We start from the raw sequence: 18,655 nt of genomic DNA, 5'->3' as shown, positions 1-18,655 counted from the left end.
AGGAGGTTCACCCTAATGACCTAATCACCTCCCAAAGGCCCCACCTCCTATTATCATCACATTAAGGGCTAGGATTTTAACATATGAATTTTGAGGGGACAGAAACATCAAGTCTATAGCATAAGTCTATTCAGAGTTTCTATTTATGTGCAAGTATTTGGTTAATTACTCCTACTTGAAGGTCCTTAGTTTTGGAGGACTACAAGGCATTTTATTACCTACTCTTTCCATCCCTTAAAGGTTTCCACAAGTTTTGGCAAATTCACATTATCCTCATGACTATGTTTTGGAGTGAACCCAGGCATGTGAGTAGATTCACCATCAATCCACCTCACCAGCACTTTGCATCTTTCTACAATATGTTGAAGCCAGCGCACTGCAACTTGGGTAAATTGATGGGGCAAAGATTTAGAAGGCAGTAGTTGGCTTTTTCTAAGTAGTTGGAGCCTCACATTAGCCATATAAGCTCCTGGCAGTGTTGCAGTCTTAATATGTGTTCATTCTCATTGGCTAAAGTCTTGTAAGATTGAAGCAGCAAAATACTAGTCATTTTAGGGATAGAATAGTTATCAGAAATTGGATGGTCACTGGAAGATGTTTTCTGGAGCTTGTTTGTTCTTCATATCATGAGCTATAAAAAAATCACTGTGAAACCTGTAAAGCTGAATATTTCCACACCATCTATCAAAGAGGCCTGTCCAAAGAAAAAGATCAATTGTCGTTATCCCCGCAACAGAATACATCTTCAGGTTTCTTTTTGCTTAAACCTTCAGGATGTGCCTCGCATACATTTGTGGATTTTGCACATTATCATTGACTCTAAAGGAACACCTAGTTGCAGAAACGGGAGGTGGTTCTAGGAGTTTTACTGTGAAGCTATAGAAAAATGCTCCATAGTGACCCTTGAGCCATTTAATATATTCTTCACTAGTAATGGTAGTGTTCCCTGAAGATCCAGTATATACCAATGGACTGTATATGGATACTGCATTTCTTTGGGGAAGGTGTCTTACTATAAGGTTCATTGAAGAACTCTTGTCAGGGGCATCATGATGGGAGGTGATCCAATCTGATTACAAATGCAAGGTGATGAGTCCAAAGAGAGAACTCTCTCTGGCTGGAAGGATTCATTCACTAAATGCTGTTCCCCAGCATCTAAGTTCTCATATTGTTACACAAGTGCTGGGTTCTTTGAGATGAGAGCTATTTTTAGTGTCTGTTCAGAGGGCCACACTGTTTCCATCTTTACAGACAAAGGTTCCCACTGAAGTTTTTACCTTAAAAGGATAGGAGTGTCTATACCTAGCCATAGAATTGTGTAGGGTGCCTTCTCCCCCAGCAGGCCTCAACACTACCTTCTCGCTCTCATGGCAACCCTTGCATATCTCCATTTCTTCTTGCATTACTTTTGGTAGAATATCTTTTTATTTCTGTAAAATTGATAGTAATGTCCCTACATTAATTTCTGATTTTAGTAATTTGAATCTTCTTTTATTCTGAGTCAATCTAGATAAAGGTTTGTCAATTTTGTTGATCTTTTCAAAGAACCAGCTTTTAATTTCATTGAGTTACTATTTTCTATTTTATTTATCTCTGTTCTATTACTTCTTTCTGCTAGCTTTGGGTTTAGTTTGCTTTTCTTTTTCTAGCTCCTTAAGATGTACAATGAAAGTTACTGATTTGAGATATTCCTTTTTTCAACATATACATTTACAGCTATAAATTTCCCGCTGAGCCCTGCTTTTGCTGCATTCCTTAAGTTCTGCTATGTTATGTTTTCATTTGTCTCAAAGTACTTTTGAATTTCCCTTGTTATTTCTTCTTTTGGTTGGTTAAGAGTGTTTCTTTAATTCCCACCTATTTGTAAAATGTCTGGTGTTCTTTCTGTTTTCATTTCAAGTTTCATTATATTGTGATTGAAAAAGATACTGTGGAGGCACCTGGGTGGCTCAATCAGTTAAGTATCCAACTCTTGATTTCAGCTTAGGTCATAATCTCAGGTCTGTAGTCAGCAGGGAGTGTGCTTGAGATTCTCCCTCTCCCTCTGCCTCTATCCCCCTCCCCCACACTCGTGCTCACTCTCTTATGTGCTCTCTCTCTCTAAAATGAATAAATCTTTACAAAGAAAAGAAAAGAAAAAGATACTGTTTGTGGTTTCAATCTACTTAAATATATTGAGACTTGTTTTGTGATCTAACATATGGACTATTCTGGAGAATGTTCCATATGTACTGGAGAAGAATGTGTATTCTGTTGCTAAATGTTCTCTGTCTATTAGATCTAATCAGTTTATGATGTTCACATTCTCTATTTTCTTATTCATCTGTCTGGTTGTTTCTATCCATTGTTGAGAGTGGGTATTGAAGTCTCCAACTGTTATTGTTGAACTGTCTATTTTCCTCTTCAATTCTGTCTATTTTTGCTTCATATATTTTGGAGTTCCTTAGGTATGGATATATTTGTAATTGTTATGTCTTATTGCTGTATTGAAAGTTTTATCAATATGAAATGTTCCTCCTTTGTCTCTTTTCATCCTTTTTCATTTACAGTCTATTTTTGTCTGACTATAATATAGCACCCCCCCCCCAAGCTTTCTTGCTGGCTTTTTTTTTTTTTTTTTTTGCGAGAGAGAGAATGAGAGAGAGCACGAGAGGGAGGAGGGTCAGAGGGAGAAGCAGACTCCCTGCTGAGCAGGGAGCCCGATGCAGGACTCGATCCTGGGACTCCAGGATCATGACCTGAGCCCAAGGCAGTCGCTTAACCAACTGAGCCACCCAGGCACCCCTTGCTGGCTATTTTTATGGAATATCTTTTTCTATCCTTTTACTTTCAACCTGTGTTTCTTTATATCTAAAGTAAGTGTCTTATAGATAGCATACAGATGGATTCTGTCTTTTAATCCAATCTGCCAAGCACTATCTTTTTTTTTTTTCCAAGCACTATCTTTTAATAGGAGAGTTTAATCCACTTATATTTAATGTGATTACTGTTAAGGAAGGATTTACTTCTGTTAGTTAGCTATTTTATTTGTGTGTGTTCTATGGTTTGTGTTTCTTTAGTTGCTTGGTTACTGCCCTTTTTTGTACTTAGTTGATTTTTTGTAGTGTACCATTTTGATTCCCACCTTCTTTCAGTTTCTGTATATATTAGGTTATTTTCTTAGGAGTAACCTTAGGTATTACAATTCACAGCCTAAATTTATGAAAATATGCTTTCGATAATATCAATGTAGTTCCATTAGTATATAAACATTCTGCTCCTGTACATCTCCATCCTTCCCTCTTTATGCTATTACTGTCACTGATTACATCTTATACATTGTATACCATTATCATAGATTTTTAACTGTTTCATGCATTTTCCTTTTAAATCATACAGGAAAAAGGGAGACATAAACCAAGCCAAAAGTACAATAATAACTGGCTTTTATATTTACCTATGAAATTACCTTTACTAGTGTTCTTCAATATTTTCTGATGTTTTTGAGTTGCTTTCTAGTGTCCTATAATCTCAGCCTGAAGAATTCATTTTAGCATTTCTTATAGGGCTGCTACACTATAATGAACTCCCTCAGCATTTGTTTATCTGGAAGTGTCTTAATTTCTCCATCATTCTTGAAGTTTTGCTAGATATAGAATTTTTGGGTGGCATGTTTCATGTTAGCACTTTAAGAATGTCATCCCACGGGCGCCTGGGTGGCTCAGTTGGTTAAGCGACTGCCTTCGGCTCAGGTCATGCTCCCGGGGTCCTGGGATCGAGTCCCGCATCGGGCTCCCTGCTCTGCGGGAAGCCTGCTTCTCCCTCTCCCACTCCCCCTGCTTGTATTCCCTCTCTCGCTGTGTCTCTCTCTGTCAAATAAATAAATAAAATCTTTAAAAAAAAAAAAAAAAAAAGAATGTCATCCCACTAGATGAATCATGAGAGACGATGGACTCTGAAAAACAAACTGAGAGTCCTAGAGGGGAGGGGGGTGGGAGGATGGGTTAGCCTGGTGGTGGGTATTGAAGAGGGCACATTCTGCATGAAGCACTGGGTGTTATGCACAAACAATGAATCATGGAACACTACATCTAAAACTAATGATGTAATGTATGGGGATTAACATAAGAATAAAAAAAAAGAATGTCATCCCACTGCCTTCTGGCCTTCATGGCTTCTAATGTGAAATCTGCTGTTAACCTTGTTGAGGAGCCCCTGTACCTGAGGAGTTATTTCTCTAGCTGCTTTCAAGATTCTCCCTTTGTCTTTGAGTTTCAGCAACTTGACTGTCATGTATCTCAGTGTGGATCCCTGTAAATTTATCTTATTTGGAGTTTGTTGAGCTTCTTGGATGTGTCTTTCATCAGACATGGGAGGTTTGGAACCATTATATTTTCAAATATTTTTTCTGCCCCTTTCTCTTTCCCTTCTCTTGGGATTCCTATAATGGATATGTCAGTATGCTTGGTGGTGTCTCTCAGCTCCTTAGACTATTCACTTTCTTCATTTTGTTTTTCTTTCTGCTCTTCTGGATAATTAATGTCTAATCTTCAAGTTCAGTGATCCTTTATTCTACTTGCTCAAATCTACTATTGAATCCAACTAGTGAGTTTTTCGTTTCAGTTATTGTGATGTTCAGCTCCAGAATTTTTGTTTTTGGTTGCTCTTTATAATTTCTCTTTCTTTACTGATATTCTCATTTTGTTCAGACATCATCTTACTGATTTCCTTTAGTTCTTTACCCATGGTTTCCTTGAGCTCATCAAACACATTTAAGACTGTTGATGTAACATCTTCGACTAATAATTCTAATTCCTGGGCTTCTCCAGGGATCCTTTCTGTCAAACTCTATTTTCTGTGGATGGAACATACTTTTCTATTTCTTTGTATGTGTTGTAATTTTCTGTTGAGAAGTGGACATTCTGAGCATCATGTTGTGGTAATTCTGGAAATCTAATTCTCCCATTTATCAGGGATTGCTGGGTTTTGCTTGTTGATGGCTGAAACGATCCTTTGTGGCTTTTCCATATGGTATTGCAAAGTGTGTATTTTTTGTTGTACGTGTTCATTGACGTTTCCCTTCTGTTGTCTCTATAGTCATCCAGTGACCTGACAAAGATTTCCTTAAATGTGGCTCCCGAGAGAGAGAGAAAAATACATCCTGTCTTTAAATTCTTTCATGGCTGGGAGGCACTTCAGCTCATGGGAGTTGAAACAACCACCAACTTCCATGCCTGCCACACCCTGATCAAAAACAGAATCAGAATGCACAACCCTGACTTTTGGAGAACAAACTTGTTCTTGCCCACTCTAGCTCCAACAAGCCACACCAGGACCATGGGCTGCTGACCCTATCGCTGCCTGCTCCAGGGCTGGAGGATGGGAAATGGTATCCCCTTTCTCACCAAAGTTGCAATTGAGAAAATTTACCAGCCTCCTCAACCAACTCTCTGCTGGATGCTGCAAATGTTTCACATACTCCAGAGTTACCAGTGTCTAATTTTTCAGGCAATTTCCTGCCAATCTTCCTACTTAGCCATCTTCCCTGATGTCACTACAGTGGATTTTTGTATATTCATCTTGGGTCCTGTAAACTTGCAAAACTTGTTTATGAATTCTAATGTTTTTTTAATGGATTCCTTAGGATTTTTCTATATATAAGACCATGTCATCTACAAAGAGAGAGTTTTGCTTTTTCTTTTCCAGTCTGGACACATTTTATTTCATTTTCTTGTCTAATTATCCTAGCTATAACTTTTAGTAAATATTGAATAAAAGTATTGAGGACATCCTTGTCTTTTTCCTGAACTTAGGGGAAAGACCTTTAGTATTTCACCATTAAGTGTGGTGTTAGATGTGGGTTTTTCATAGATATCTTTATGAATCCAGTAAGTTTCCTTCTCTTTTGTTGAGTGTTTTTATCATGTAAGGATATTGCATTTTGTCAAATGCTTTTTCTTCATCTATTGAGATGACCATGTGGATTTTGTTCTTTATCCTATTAATGTGATATATTAATTGATTTTCAGATGTTAAATCAGCATTGCATTCCTTTGGATATATCCCATTGATGATCATGTATACTCCTTTTTATTTATAAATGGATTTCATTTGCTAATTTTTGTTTTTAGGTTTTTTTGTTTATTTGTTTGTTTTTGTATATAGCCATGAAAGATACTGCTCTGTACGTGTGTGTGTGTGTGTGTGTGTGTGTGTGTGTGTGTGTGTGGTATCTTTCTCCATTTTGGTATCAGGGTAATGCCTCAGAATTCATCAGTGAAGTCATATGATCCTGGGATTTTCTTTGTGGGAACTTTTTTTTATTGCTATCTCAATCTGTTTAATTACTATAGATCTATTCAGATCTGTTTCTTCTTGAGTCAGTGTTGATGGTTTGTGTCTTTCTAAGAATTCATCCATTTCATCTATGTTATCTAATTTTTTAGCTTAAAGTTGTTTCTAGTATTCCCTTATGATTCTTTTTTAGTTCTGTAGTGTTGATAGTTTAATGTCCCCTCTTTAATTTCTGATAATAGTAATTTGTGATTTCTATTTTTTCCTTTGTTAGCCTAGTTATAGTTTTACCAATCTGATTGATACTTTTATTTTTTAAAGATATTATCCATTTATTTATTTATTTATTTATTTATTTATTTATTTATTTATTTGAGAGAGAGATTGAGAAACAGAATGAGAGGGGAGAGGGTCAGAGGAGAAGCAGGCTCCCCATTGAGCCAGGAACCCAATGAGGGACTCCATCCCAGGACTCCAGGATCATGACCTGAGCCGAAGGCAGTTGCTTAACCAACGGAGCCACCCAGGCACACCTGATTGATTTTTTCTTTTTAAGATTTTATTTATTTATTTGACAGAGAGAGAGACAGCAAGAGAGGGAACACAAGCAGGGGGAGTGGGAGAGGGAGAAGCAGGCTTCCCGTGGAGCAGGGAGCCCGATGTGGGGTTCAATCCCAGGACCCTGGGATCATGACCTGAGCTGAAGGCAGACGCTTAAAAACTGAGCCACCCAGGCGCCTCTTGATTGATATTTTTAAAGAACTAACTTTTGGGGTGCCTGGGTGGCTCAGTTGGTTAAGCATCTGACTCTTGGTTTGATCAGGTCATGATCTTAGGGTTGTGAGATTGAGCTGCGCATTGTCAGGCTCTGCACTCAGCAGGGAGTCTGCTTGAGATTCTCTCTCTCTTTCCCTCTACCCCCCCACCTTTTCTCTCCCTCTCTCTCTCTCTGAAATAAATAAATAAATCTTTAAAAAATAAAGAACCAACTTTTGGGGGCACCTTCGTGGCTCAGTTGGTTAAGCATCTGCCTTCAGCTCAGGTCATAATCTTGGGGTTCTGGGATCTAGCTTTGCATCAGGCTCCCTGCTCAGTGGGGAGTCCGCCTCTCCCTTTCCCTCTGTCCTTCCCCCAGACTGTGCTGTCTCTCTCTCTCTCTCTCCAATAAATAAATAAAATCTTAAAAAAAAAAAAAAAAACTGCACTGTTAAAAAAAAGAAGAATCAACTTTTGGTTTTATTGATTTTCTCCATTGATTTCCTATTGTCAATTTCATTTATTTCCATTGTGATTTTAATTATTTCTACTCCTCGCTCTAGGCTGAAATTGCTATTCTTTCTCTGGTTTCCTAAAGTGGAAGCTTACTTTATTTTATTCTTAGATCTTTTTTTTTTCTACTATATATGTTTAGGGCCATGAATTCCCTTCTAAACATTGCTTTCACTGAATTCCACAAATTTGGAACTTTGTATTTCATTTTCATTTAGTTCAAAATGGTTACCTTCTCTTAAGACTTCTTCTTTGACCCATATGCTATTTAAAAGTGTGTGGTTTAATCTCCAAGTATTTGGGGATTTTCCAGCTATCTTTCTGTTACTAATTTCTTTAGTATTAAATTTGTTAAGATGTATTTTATGGCCCAGAATGTGATTTATCTTAGTAAATCTACTCTGCCATTAATGGAAGTCCCTATCCTGACATTTATAGTAATCACATTTTAAAATTTCTCTATAGTTTTAAGAACCAAGTGTATTTCTCTTAACATTACAATTTATCTTGCCTGTTTTCTTATTGTCTTTGATACACCTTTTAAATCTTTAGTCTAGGGCACCTGGGTGGCTCAGTTGGTTAAGTGACTGCCTTCAGCTCAGGTCATGATCCTGGAGTCCCGGGATCAAGTCCCACATCGGGCTCCCTGCTCAACAGGGAGTCTGCTTCTCCCTCTGACCCTCCCCCCTCTCATGCTCTCTCTCTCTCTCTCAAATAAATAATAAAAAATCTTTAAAAAAAAATTCTTTAGGGGCGCCTGGGTGGCTCAGTCATTAAGCATCCGCCTTCAGCTCAGGTCATGATCCCAGGGTCCTGGGATCGAGCCCCACATCGGGCTCCCTACTCTGCAGGAAGCCTGCTTCTCCCTCTCCCACTCCCCCTGCTTGTGTTCCCTCTCTTGCTGTGTCTCTCTCTGTCAAATAAATAAGATCTTAAAAAAATAAAAATAAATAAATAAAAATAAAAAATAAAAAAAAATCTTTCGTCTGTAGGTGGCCCTTGTTTTTTTCTTACAACTTATTTGTAAAGACACTCAATCCTTTAACTTGAAGTTTCCTGCAGTCTGATTTTTTGCTGATTGTACTTAATACTATAGTTCAAACATGATTCTCTGTCCTCTGGATTCAGAGTCTTGGTCAGCTCATATTTGACTTTTTATTTTGGAAGACTACTTATGGTATCGTGTTCTTTCATTAGGAGTTACTTATTGGTTGATTGTATCTTTTTGTAGGAGCATCCTTAGGCTGGCTCTTGATTCTTTTTGATATGATTTTGCTATCCGGTATGGCAAGAATATTCTAGACACATCTTATATGTTTCCTGCTCTTTGGTCATTTCTCCAACAATCCCTGGTTTTATTTATGGGGAAGTAGTATTTTAATAGCACAATCTAGGCAGTGGGGCATGGTCATTGCTTTTTGGTTTGTAATTGTTGCTAGGACTCTAGTAGATAGATACACAGACATACCAGGTTTATCCACTGTAAAGTCACCCCTCCCTCCCTCCTTTCTATAATCACAAAATATGGCTCACATTCAGGGGGTGGGGAATTAAGCTCCACCTCCTTCAAGGGCCCCCCCATTTTTTAAATAGTTGTGCTATACCTACAATACCAGAGCATATTGACAGTAGGTAGCATACTCTCCCTGTTAACCTTCAATTAGTGTTAATTTCTAGAAAAAAACTGTGTATTTAATGCTCACCACCAGTGCTTATGTCAGTGCCTCAGTCATTTTGTTGTCTGGAACTTGCTCTCTGGTAGATTTCTCAAGAAGGCCTCAGTGATACATTATTTTTGTTCTAGTGTATCACTAATGGTCTGCCCACACCTTTCATAGTTGACTCTCAGCTTGACTGACTTTAATAAAATTCTTGATTCACATATAGTTTACCTTTTTATTTTACAAGAAACAAAATAGATACTTTACCCAAAAATTGTATATATATGTTTTTCATTCAAACTGGCACACAAGTGTTTTAAAAGTCTCACATATATTAACTTTTATCATTTCAGTAGCACGGGATTGGTATTTTTTTTTTTTAAGATTTTATTTATTTATTTGAGAGACAGAATGAGAGAGAGCACATGAGAAGGGTTAGGGTCAGAGGGAGAAGCAGACTCGCTGCTGAGCAGGGAGCCCGATGCAGGACTCGATCCAGGGACTCCAGGATCATGACCTGAGCCGAAGGCAGTCGCTTAACCAACTGAGCCACCCAGGCGCCCACGGGATTGGTATTTTTAAAGCACTCACAGATTTTTGGGTAGCAGGTTGCTGCAATTATTGCATTTGGGATGTGAATCATTCCTGCTTTTTCTTCTCATTACATCTATCCATATTTTCATTGTTCGTTTTCCAAGCTGTGTAACAAATTACCAGAAACTTAGCAGGTTAAGGGGTGCCTGAGTGGCTCATTCGGTTAAGCATCTGACTCTTGATTTCTGCTCAGGTCATGATCTCAGGGTCATGGGATCGAACCCATGCTCAGCAGGGAGTCTGTTTGAGATTCTCTCCCTCTCCCTTTGCCCCTCCCCCCACTCACGTACGTTGTCTTTCCCTCTTTTTCTCTCTCTCCTCTCTAAAATAAATAAATAAATCTTAAAAAAAAAAAAAAAAAAACTTAGGTTAAAACATTTATCATTCCAGTTTCCATGCTTCGGGAGTCCAGTATAACATAGCTACAGCCTTAATCAGGGTCTCACAAGGTTGCACTCATGGTATCAGCCAGGGCTGGGAGCTCATCTGAGTCCTCCCTCAGGCTCACAGGTTTTTGGCAGGATTCATTTCCTATTGAATGCAAGGTTACTTGCCTTTTCAAGGCCCAAGGAGTGCTTTTCTGGCCTTACAGCATCAAAGGGAAGGTGGGTGTAGTTACCACAAAGGACAGCAGATCAAAGCAAGCAGAATAGTCTGACTGGCACGGACCTATGGCACTAGCTGGTTAATGATGGTGCTCCTAGAAATGAAATCAATAAGAAGCCTACCAAATTCTTACTTGATCTATATAAGCAGAAAAGTTCTAGGTCAAGGGAACAAAAGTCTAATTGAAATCATAAAATAGAGAGTCACAGCCCCTCAATCAATTCCCAGACTTGAGCCAGTTCACAGATCAGAAACCCCTGGAATGAACAGGGGAAATGGGTCCCTTTGAGGAAGGACCCCAGTATTCTACCAAAATTTATACTCTTAATCTTTCTCCCGGCCTTCCCCAAAAGGACCTACTGCCATTTACCAGGATAACTGCAGTGGGGAGAAGGAAATGATCAGACTTCTCAGGGACTACTGGACACTGGCTGTGAATAGGCATTGACTCCAGGAGATCCAAAATGTCATGGTGGCCCTCTCATCAGAGTAGGGGCTCAAGGGAGCCAGGTGATCAATGGAGTTTTAACTCTGGTCCACCTCATTTGTGAGCCCAGTGGGTCCCCCAAGCCCATCTTGTGGTTATTTCCCCAGTTCCAGAATGCATAATTGGAGTAGACATAACTTGCAGCCGACAGAATCCCCATATTTGTTCTCCAACCTGTGCAGTGAGGTCTATTACGGTGGGAAAGGCCAAGTGGAAACCATTATAACTGTACAAACCTAGGAAAATAGCATATCAAAAGCATTCGGCATTCCTGGAGGGACCCATTGTGCTCTGCTATGCAGAAGATGGATGGGTCTTAGGAAATAACATCAGATGATCACAAGCTAAACCAGGTAGTAACTCCGGGTGAAGCTCCTGTACCAGCTGTGGCTTCATCATTGTACAAATTAACATCCCCTGGTGCCTGGTATGCAGCTGTTGATCAGGCAAATGATTTTTTCTCCATACCTGCCCATAAAGCCCACCAGAGCCAGCCTTCAGCTGGCAAGACCAGCAATACACCTGCACTGTCCTATCTTAGGAGGATATCAACTCTCCAACCTCTTTGGATTTTGGAAGCAACATACTCCTCATTTGGGTGTGTTACTCTGGCCCATTTACCAAGTGACCCAAAATGCTGCAAGTTTTTCCTGGGGCCCAGAACAAGAGAAGGTTCTGCAACAGTCCAGGTTGCTGTGCAAAGCTGCTCTGCCACGTGGGCCATATGACCGCCAGGTCCAGTGGTGCTTGAAGTGGCAGCAACAGATAGGGACGCTACCTGGAGCCTTTCACAGGCCCCTACAGGTTTTTGTTCTTGTTTTAAGATTTTATTTATTTGACAGAGACACACAGCGAGAGAAGGAACACAAGCAGGGGGAGTGGGAGAGGGAGAAGGAGGCTCCCCGCAGAGCAGGGAGCCCGATGCGGGACTCGATCCCAGGACCCTGGGATCATGACCCAAGATGAAGGCAGACGCTTAACAACTGAGCCACCCGGGCGCCCCAGGCCCCTATAGGTTTATTGCATTGCACGTCTTTAGGATTTTGGAATAAGGCCCTGCCATCCTCTACAGATAGCTACTCCCTTTCAAGAAATAGCTCTTGGCCTGCTTCTGGGCCCTAGAAGAGACTGAAGGCTTGACTATGGGCCACCAAATTATGTGTGACTTCAGCTGCCCGTCATGAACTGAGTGTTACTTGACCCACCAAGCCGTAAAGTTGGGCATGCACAGCAACACTCCAGCATCAAATGAAAGCGGTATATATGTGATCAAACCCAGGCAGGCCCTGAGATGCAAGTAAATTACATGAGGAAGTGGCCCAATGCCCATGCTCCTCACTCCTACTACATGGCCTTCTTGCCTCCATCCTGCACCTGTTGCCTCATGGGGAGTTATCTATGATAAACTAACAGAGGAAGAAAAGACTCAGGCCTGGGTTTACACATGGTTCTGCATGATATACAAGCACCACCCGGAAGTGGGCAGTTATAGCCCTGCAGCCCCTTTCTGAGACATCCTTCAAAAACAGTGGTGAAGGGAAATCCTCCTAGTGGGAAGAACTTCAGATAGTACACCAGCTTGTTCACTTTTCTTGGAAGAAGTGGCAAGATGTGCATTATACACTGATTCATGTCTGAGCCAATGATTTGGTTCAATGATCAAAGACCTGGAATATGATTGGAAAATTGGCGACAAAGAAATTTGGGGAACAGGTATGTGAAAAGAACATCTCTGGGTAAAAAAAACGTGAATATATTTGTGTCGTATGTGAATGCTCACCAAAGAATGACCTTAGCAGAAGAGGATGTTAATAATCAAGTGGATAGGATGACCCATTTTATGGGTATCAGTCAGCCTTTCCCCAGGCACCCCTGGTGTCGCCTAACTGGCTCATAAACGAAGAGGCCATGATGGCAGAAATGGAGGTTATGTATGGGCTCAGCAACATCAAGGCTGACCTGGCTGTGACCACTGCTGAGTGCCCAAACTGCCAGCAGCAGGGACCGACCCTGAGCCCCCAATATGGCACCATTCCCCAGGGTGATCAGCCAGCTACCTGGTGGCAAGTTGATTACATTAGACAGCTTCCATCAGGGAAGGGACAGTGTTTTGTTCTTACTGGAATAGACACTCTGGATATGGATATGCCTTCCATGCATGCAATGCTTTTGCCAAAAATACCACCCGTAGAACTACAGAATGCCTTATCCTCCATCATGGTATTCCGCACAGCATTGCCACAGTTTAAGAAATTCACTTCACGGCAAAAGAAGTGAAGCAATGGGCTCATGCTCGTGGAATTCACTCTTACCATGTCCCCACCATCCTGAAGTAGCTGGCTTTGGAAACTCAGTTACAGCTCCAGCTTGGTGGCAGTACCTTGCAGGACTGGGGCAAGGTTCTCCAAAAGGCTATATATGCTGTAAAACAGCAACTAATATATGGAGCTATTCCTCCCCAAGCCAGGATTCAGGGGTAGAAATGGGAGTGACACCACTCACTGTTATCCACAAGCAAAATGTTTGCTTCCTATTCCTATGACTTTATACTCTTCCTGGCCTAGAAATCTTAGTTCCAAAGGAAGGGATGCTTCTACCAGGAGACACAACAAAGATTCCATTGAAATGGAAGTGAAGACTGCCACCCAGCTACTTTGGGCTCCTCATGCCTCAATATCAACAGGCAAGGAAGGAGGTTACTGGGGTGATTGGTCCTGACTACCAAGGGGAAATTGAAGTACTCCATGATGGAGGAAAAGAAGAGCATATCTGGAATTCAGGACACCCTTAAGCTGTCTCTTAGTATTTCCATGTCCTGTTATTAATGTTGATACCATGATGGTGGAATAGGCATTCTGTAATTCTATGGATGGTAGCTTTGGCAAAAGCATTGCATGCATGGAAGGCAAATCCATATCCAGAGTGTCTATTCCAGTAAGAACAAAACACTGTCCCTTCCATGATGGAAGCAGTCTAATGTAATCTAGGCAGGACTAGTAATGACCCAGACCCTTCAGAAATGAAGGTTTGAGTCACCCCACCAGGTAAAGAACCACGACCAGCTGAGGTACCAACTGAAGGCAAAGTGAATACAAAATGGTTAGTAGAAGAAGGTGGTTATAGGGGTGCCTGGGTGGCTCAGTTGGTTAAGCGACTGCCTTCGGCTCAGGTCATGATCCTGGAGTCCCTGGATTGAGTCCTGCATCGGGCTTCCTGCTCGGGAGGGAGTCTGCTTCGTCCTCTGACCCTATCCCCTCTCAGGTGTTCTCTCTCTCTCATTCTCTCTGTCTCAAATAAATAAATAAAATCTTTAAAAACAAAAAGAAAAAAAAGAAGGTGGTTATAAATACCAGCTGCGACCACATGGCCAGTTACAGAAATGAGGACTGTAATTGCTATGAGTATTTCCTCCTTATTTTGTATTGAATACACTTGTGTTTATATATAAACACATATAAAAATATATAATATATATTAAGAAAATATCTTTGTTTCCTCTCCTCTCTTTTTTTTTTTTTTTTTTTAGATTTTATTTATTCATTTGCTAGAGAGAGCATAGGCGAGAGAGAGTGAGCGAGAGTACAAGCAGGGGGAGCTGCAGGCAGAGGGAGAAGCAGGCTCCCTGCTGAGCAAGGAGCCTGATGCAGGACTCGATCCCAGGACCCTGGGATCATGACCTGAGCTGAAGGCAGCCGCTTAACCGACTGAGCCACCCAGGCGTCCCTGTTTCCTCTCCTCTCTTATCCTTTTATCATGTAACATAGACATGCTGACTTTATATCATGGTGCTAGGTACTGTTAATTTTACATCATTGTATTTGATCTATGAAATATCAAAGTAAAGAGGAAACATCATTCAAGGACTTTACATTCTCTTCTGGGAAAGGGGTTAGTGGGTTTTGGGTTGTATGCAGGATAGTAGTTATCATGTTAAGAGAAATTATGATCTTGTTACTGTGTTACTTTGGAGATTAAGTATGACTTAAGGAGATGTATATAGTTGACAAGGGGTAGACTTGTTATGGTTAATTTATGTGTCAACTTGACTGGGCTAAAGAATGCCCCAAAAGTTGGTAAACATTATTCCTGATTGTGTCTATAAGAGTGTTTCTGGAAGAGATTACCATTTGATTCAGTAGAGATCCACCCTCACCAATATGGTCAAATACCACCTAATCCATTGAGGGCCCAAATGGAACAAAAAGCAAAAGAAGAGTGAATTCATTCTCTCTGCTTGGGCTGGGCCGTTTTTTCCTGCCCTTGGACATTGGCCTGGTTATTGGGCCTTCACACTCTGGACTTACATCAGCAGCCCCTTGGTTCCCAGGCCTTCAGCTTAGACCAAATTATACCATCAGCTTTCCTGGTTCTGTAGCTTACAGACAGCAGTGTGTGGGACTTCTTAGCCTCCATCACCACATGAGCAAAGTCGTATAATAAATCTCAGATAGATAGATGATAGATAGATAGATAGATAGATAGATAGATAGATAGATAGATAGATATTGATATCCTATTGCAGACATATATATGGGATATAAATAATATAAATGTAAATAGATACAAATATATCTCCTGTTGGTTCTATTTCTCTGGAGAACCCTACTACACTGTTTCCATGATTCAGGAGGTCAGCACTGGGACCTTGATCAGGGTCTCACAAGGCTGCAATGATGCTATCAGCCAGGGCTGGAAGCTCATCTGAGTCCTCTTCTAGGCTTACGCATTTTTGGCAGAATTCATTTCCTGTTGAATTAATGGTTTGCCTTTTCAAGGCCCAAAGGAGTGCTTTTCTGGCTTCACATTTCTCATTTCTGGGAAGGCCTCTTTTAAAGGGCTCGCCTGATTAGGTCAGGACCACCCAGGCTGATCTCTCTTTTAATTAACTTAAAGCTGACCCATTATAGACCTTAATCACATCTGCAAAATCCCTTCAGCTTTGCCATATGATGAAACCAAATCATGGAAGTGAAATCCTATCGTATCCACATTCCCACCCACACTCAGAGTGTAGATTATAGAGACCATGTACACCAAGGGCAGGAATCTTGAGGGTCATCTTAGACTTCTGCCTACTATAGGTGGATTTAAGAGCAGGTTTTTAAAAAATACTTATTTACTTATTTTAGAGAGAGAGAAAGAGAGGGAGTGGCAGGGGGCAATGAGGGGGAGAGGGAGAGAGAGAATCTCAAGCAGACTCCCTACTAAGTGTGGAGCCCGATACGGGGCTCGATCTCCCATCCCCAAGGTCATGACCTGAGCCAAAATCAAGAGTCAGACACTCAACTGACTGAGTCACCCAGGTGCCCCAAGAGCAGTTGTTTTTAAGTGTGTAACATAATTATATATTGGAAAACATGCCACTTTCTCTTCTGACTTCATCATCATCATGCCTTGAATTTCTGATGTGAACAAGGCCTAGGGCTAAGTCTGAGGACAGACAAGCAAAGCATGGTTTGTACTTTCCTGGCTGTTTTATTGTAGACTGTGTACATAAAACGGAAAGGTGGCAATAGACAGCAGATGTGTTAAGCAGTAAACCAGAAGTATAAAATAAAAGTGCTTTCAGGTTTAGAGAAGGAAATGATTACAGAGAGGAGTGACAGAGGGGGTTAGCAAATGAACTGGATCTTGAAATTGATCATGGAATTGAACAAACATTTATTAAGCCCTATGTGACACTATGGGGCCAGAAAGATGAATCAAACCGTCTCTGCCTTCCAGGAATGTATGGTCTGGTGGGAGAAACAACCCTGAGCCAAACAAATGTGGGCAGATTAAAAAGTTGGTGCACTGGGTTGCCTGGGAGGCTCGGTTAAGTGTCCTACTCTTGATTTCGGCTCAGGTTGTGATCTCAGGGTCATGAGATTGAGCCCCTTGTGGGGCTCCATTCTCAGCAGGAAGTCTGCTTGAGATTCTCTCTCCCTCTGCCCCTCCCCCACCCATGCATGTGCTCTCTCTCTCAAATAAATAAATAAATCTTTGGGGGAAAATGTTGGTGCATTGAAGAAAGAATACAGAAGAGAGAAATCCCATAAATTTTAAAGGATAAATAGGAGTCTGCCAGGTAACTGAGGTTTAAAATATCTTTGCAGGGACACCTGGGTGGCTCAGTCAGTTAAGCATCTGCCTTTAGGTCAGGTCATGATCCCAGGGTCCTGGGATTGAGTCCGGCATCGGGCTCCTTGCTCAGTGGGAAGCCTGCTTCTCCCTTTGCCTGCCGCTCCCCCTGCTTGTGCGCTCTCTCTCGGACAAATAAATAAATCTTAAAAAATATATATATATATCTTTGCAGAAGAAGGGAAAGACAAGAAATGACAAGGCAGGGCGCCTGGGTGGCTCAGTTGGTTGAGAGACTGCTTTCGGCTCAGGTCATGATCCTGGAGTGCCGGGATCGAGTCCCGTGTAGGGTTCCCTGCTCAGCGGGGAGCCTGCTTCTCCCTCTGACCCTCCCCCCTCTCATGCTCTCTCTCTCTCTCTCTCTCTCTCATTCTCTCAAATAAATAAATGAAATCTTAAAAAAAAAAAAGAAATGACAAGGCAAGGTGTGAGAGGAAGAACGAAAGAGAGAGATCATGACAAACATGTGTCAGAGACCAAGTCTTGGGGCCTTGTATGTCTTGCTACATAACTGTGACATAACCTTGAGAGTCCTGAGAATACTATAAGGGGCTTGGAGAGGAAGTGGAGGACACTAAAGGCACCAACTAGGATTCCACCACCCGCCCCCACCTCCGCCGCACTTATTCAAGTCCCCTGGGGTGAGCTCATGAATATCCCGAAGCCTCAGTTGCCACATCTGTTAAACTGGGGTAATAATAGCTCCTATTTCTGAGGTGTTGATGAGATGGTTGAATGGAATATTCTGTGTGAAGCCTTTTTTAAGACAGCACCATGGAGCCGGCATTCAGACAGTGATGAATATCAGAAGTGAGGGATCTCTAGAAATGAGTAAAGTGTTGAAGTGGGGAGAGAGGAATGGGTGAGGGTGGCCAAAAGGTACAAACTTCCAGTTATAAGATAAATAAGTCCTGGATGGGGCGCCTGGGTGGCTCAGTCGGTTAAGCGTCTGCCTTCAGCTCAGGTCATGATCCCAGGCTCCTGGGATCAAGCCCCGCATCGGGCTCCCTGCTCAGCAGAGAGCCTGCTTCTCCCTCTCCCTCTGCCTGCCGCTCTGCCTACTTGTGCTATCTCTCTGTCAAATAAATAAATTTTTAAAAAAGAAAAAAAAAAGTCCTGGAGATGTAATGTGCAGCAAAGTGACTGCAGTTAACAACATTATTTGAATTTTTTGAAATGTGAAAGTTGCTAAGAGAGATCTTAAAAGTACTCATCACAAGGAAAAAAATTATAACTGTGAAATGATGGATTTAACTAGAGTTTTTGTGCTCATGATTTTGCAGTATAGACATATATCAAACCATTACATTGTATTCACAAAACTAACACAATTTTATATTTCAGTCATATCTCTATAAAGCTAGGGGGAAAAGATGATTAAAGAGCAACATTGCAGTGATAGGGGCGCCTGGGTGGCTCAGTCATTAAGCGTCTGCTCAGGACATGATCCCAGGGTCCTGGGATCGAGCCCCGCATCGGGCTCCCTGCTCCGCGGGAAGCCTGCTTCTCCCTCTCCCACTCCCCCTGCTTGTGTTCCTGCTCTTGCTATCTCTCTTTCTGTAAAACAAATAAATAAAAATCTTAAAAAAAAATAAAGTGCAACATTGCAGTGATATTAAGGAATGAAATTGCTTTGAAAGGTGTT

General features: G+C 41.3%; 2 pseudogenes; one reads left to right on the top strand and one right to left on the bottom strand.

Annotated features, from left to right (window-relative positions):
- Positions 1–185: 185 nt before the first annotated feature.
- LOC118011702 lies at positions 186–4,725 on the bottom strand (annotated as a pseudogene).
- A 5,530-nt stretch (positions 4,726–10,255) lies between these two features.
- On the top strand, positions 10,256–13,885 carry LOC118011701 (annotated as a pseudogene).
- Positions 13,886–18,655: the final 4,770 nt, after the last annotated feature.

The sequence above is a fragment of the Mirounga leonina genome, unplaced genomic scaffold, assembly GCF_011800145.1.
Source record: "Mirounga leonina isolate KUSES-001 unplaced genomic scaffold, KU_Mleo_1.0 Mir_151, whole genome shotgun sequence".
NCBI classification, from domain to species: Eukaryota; Metazoa; Chordata; class Mammalia; order Carnivora; family Phocidae; genus Mirounga; species Mirounga leonina.
This window is presented reverse-complemented; position numbering and strand designations above follow the sequence as displayed.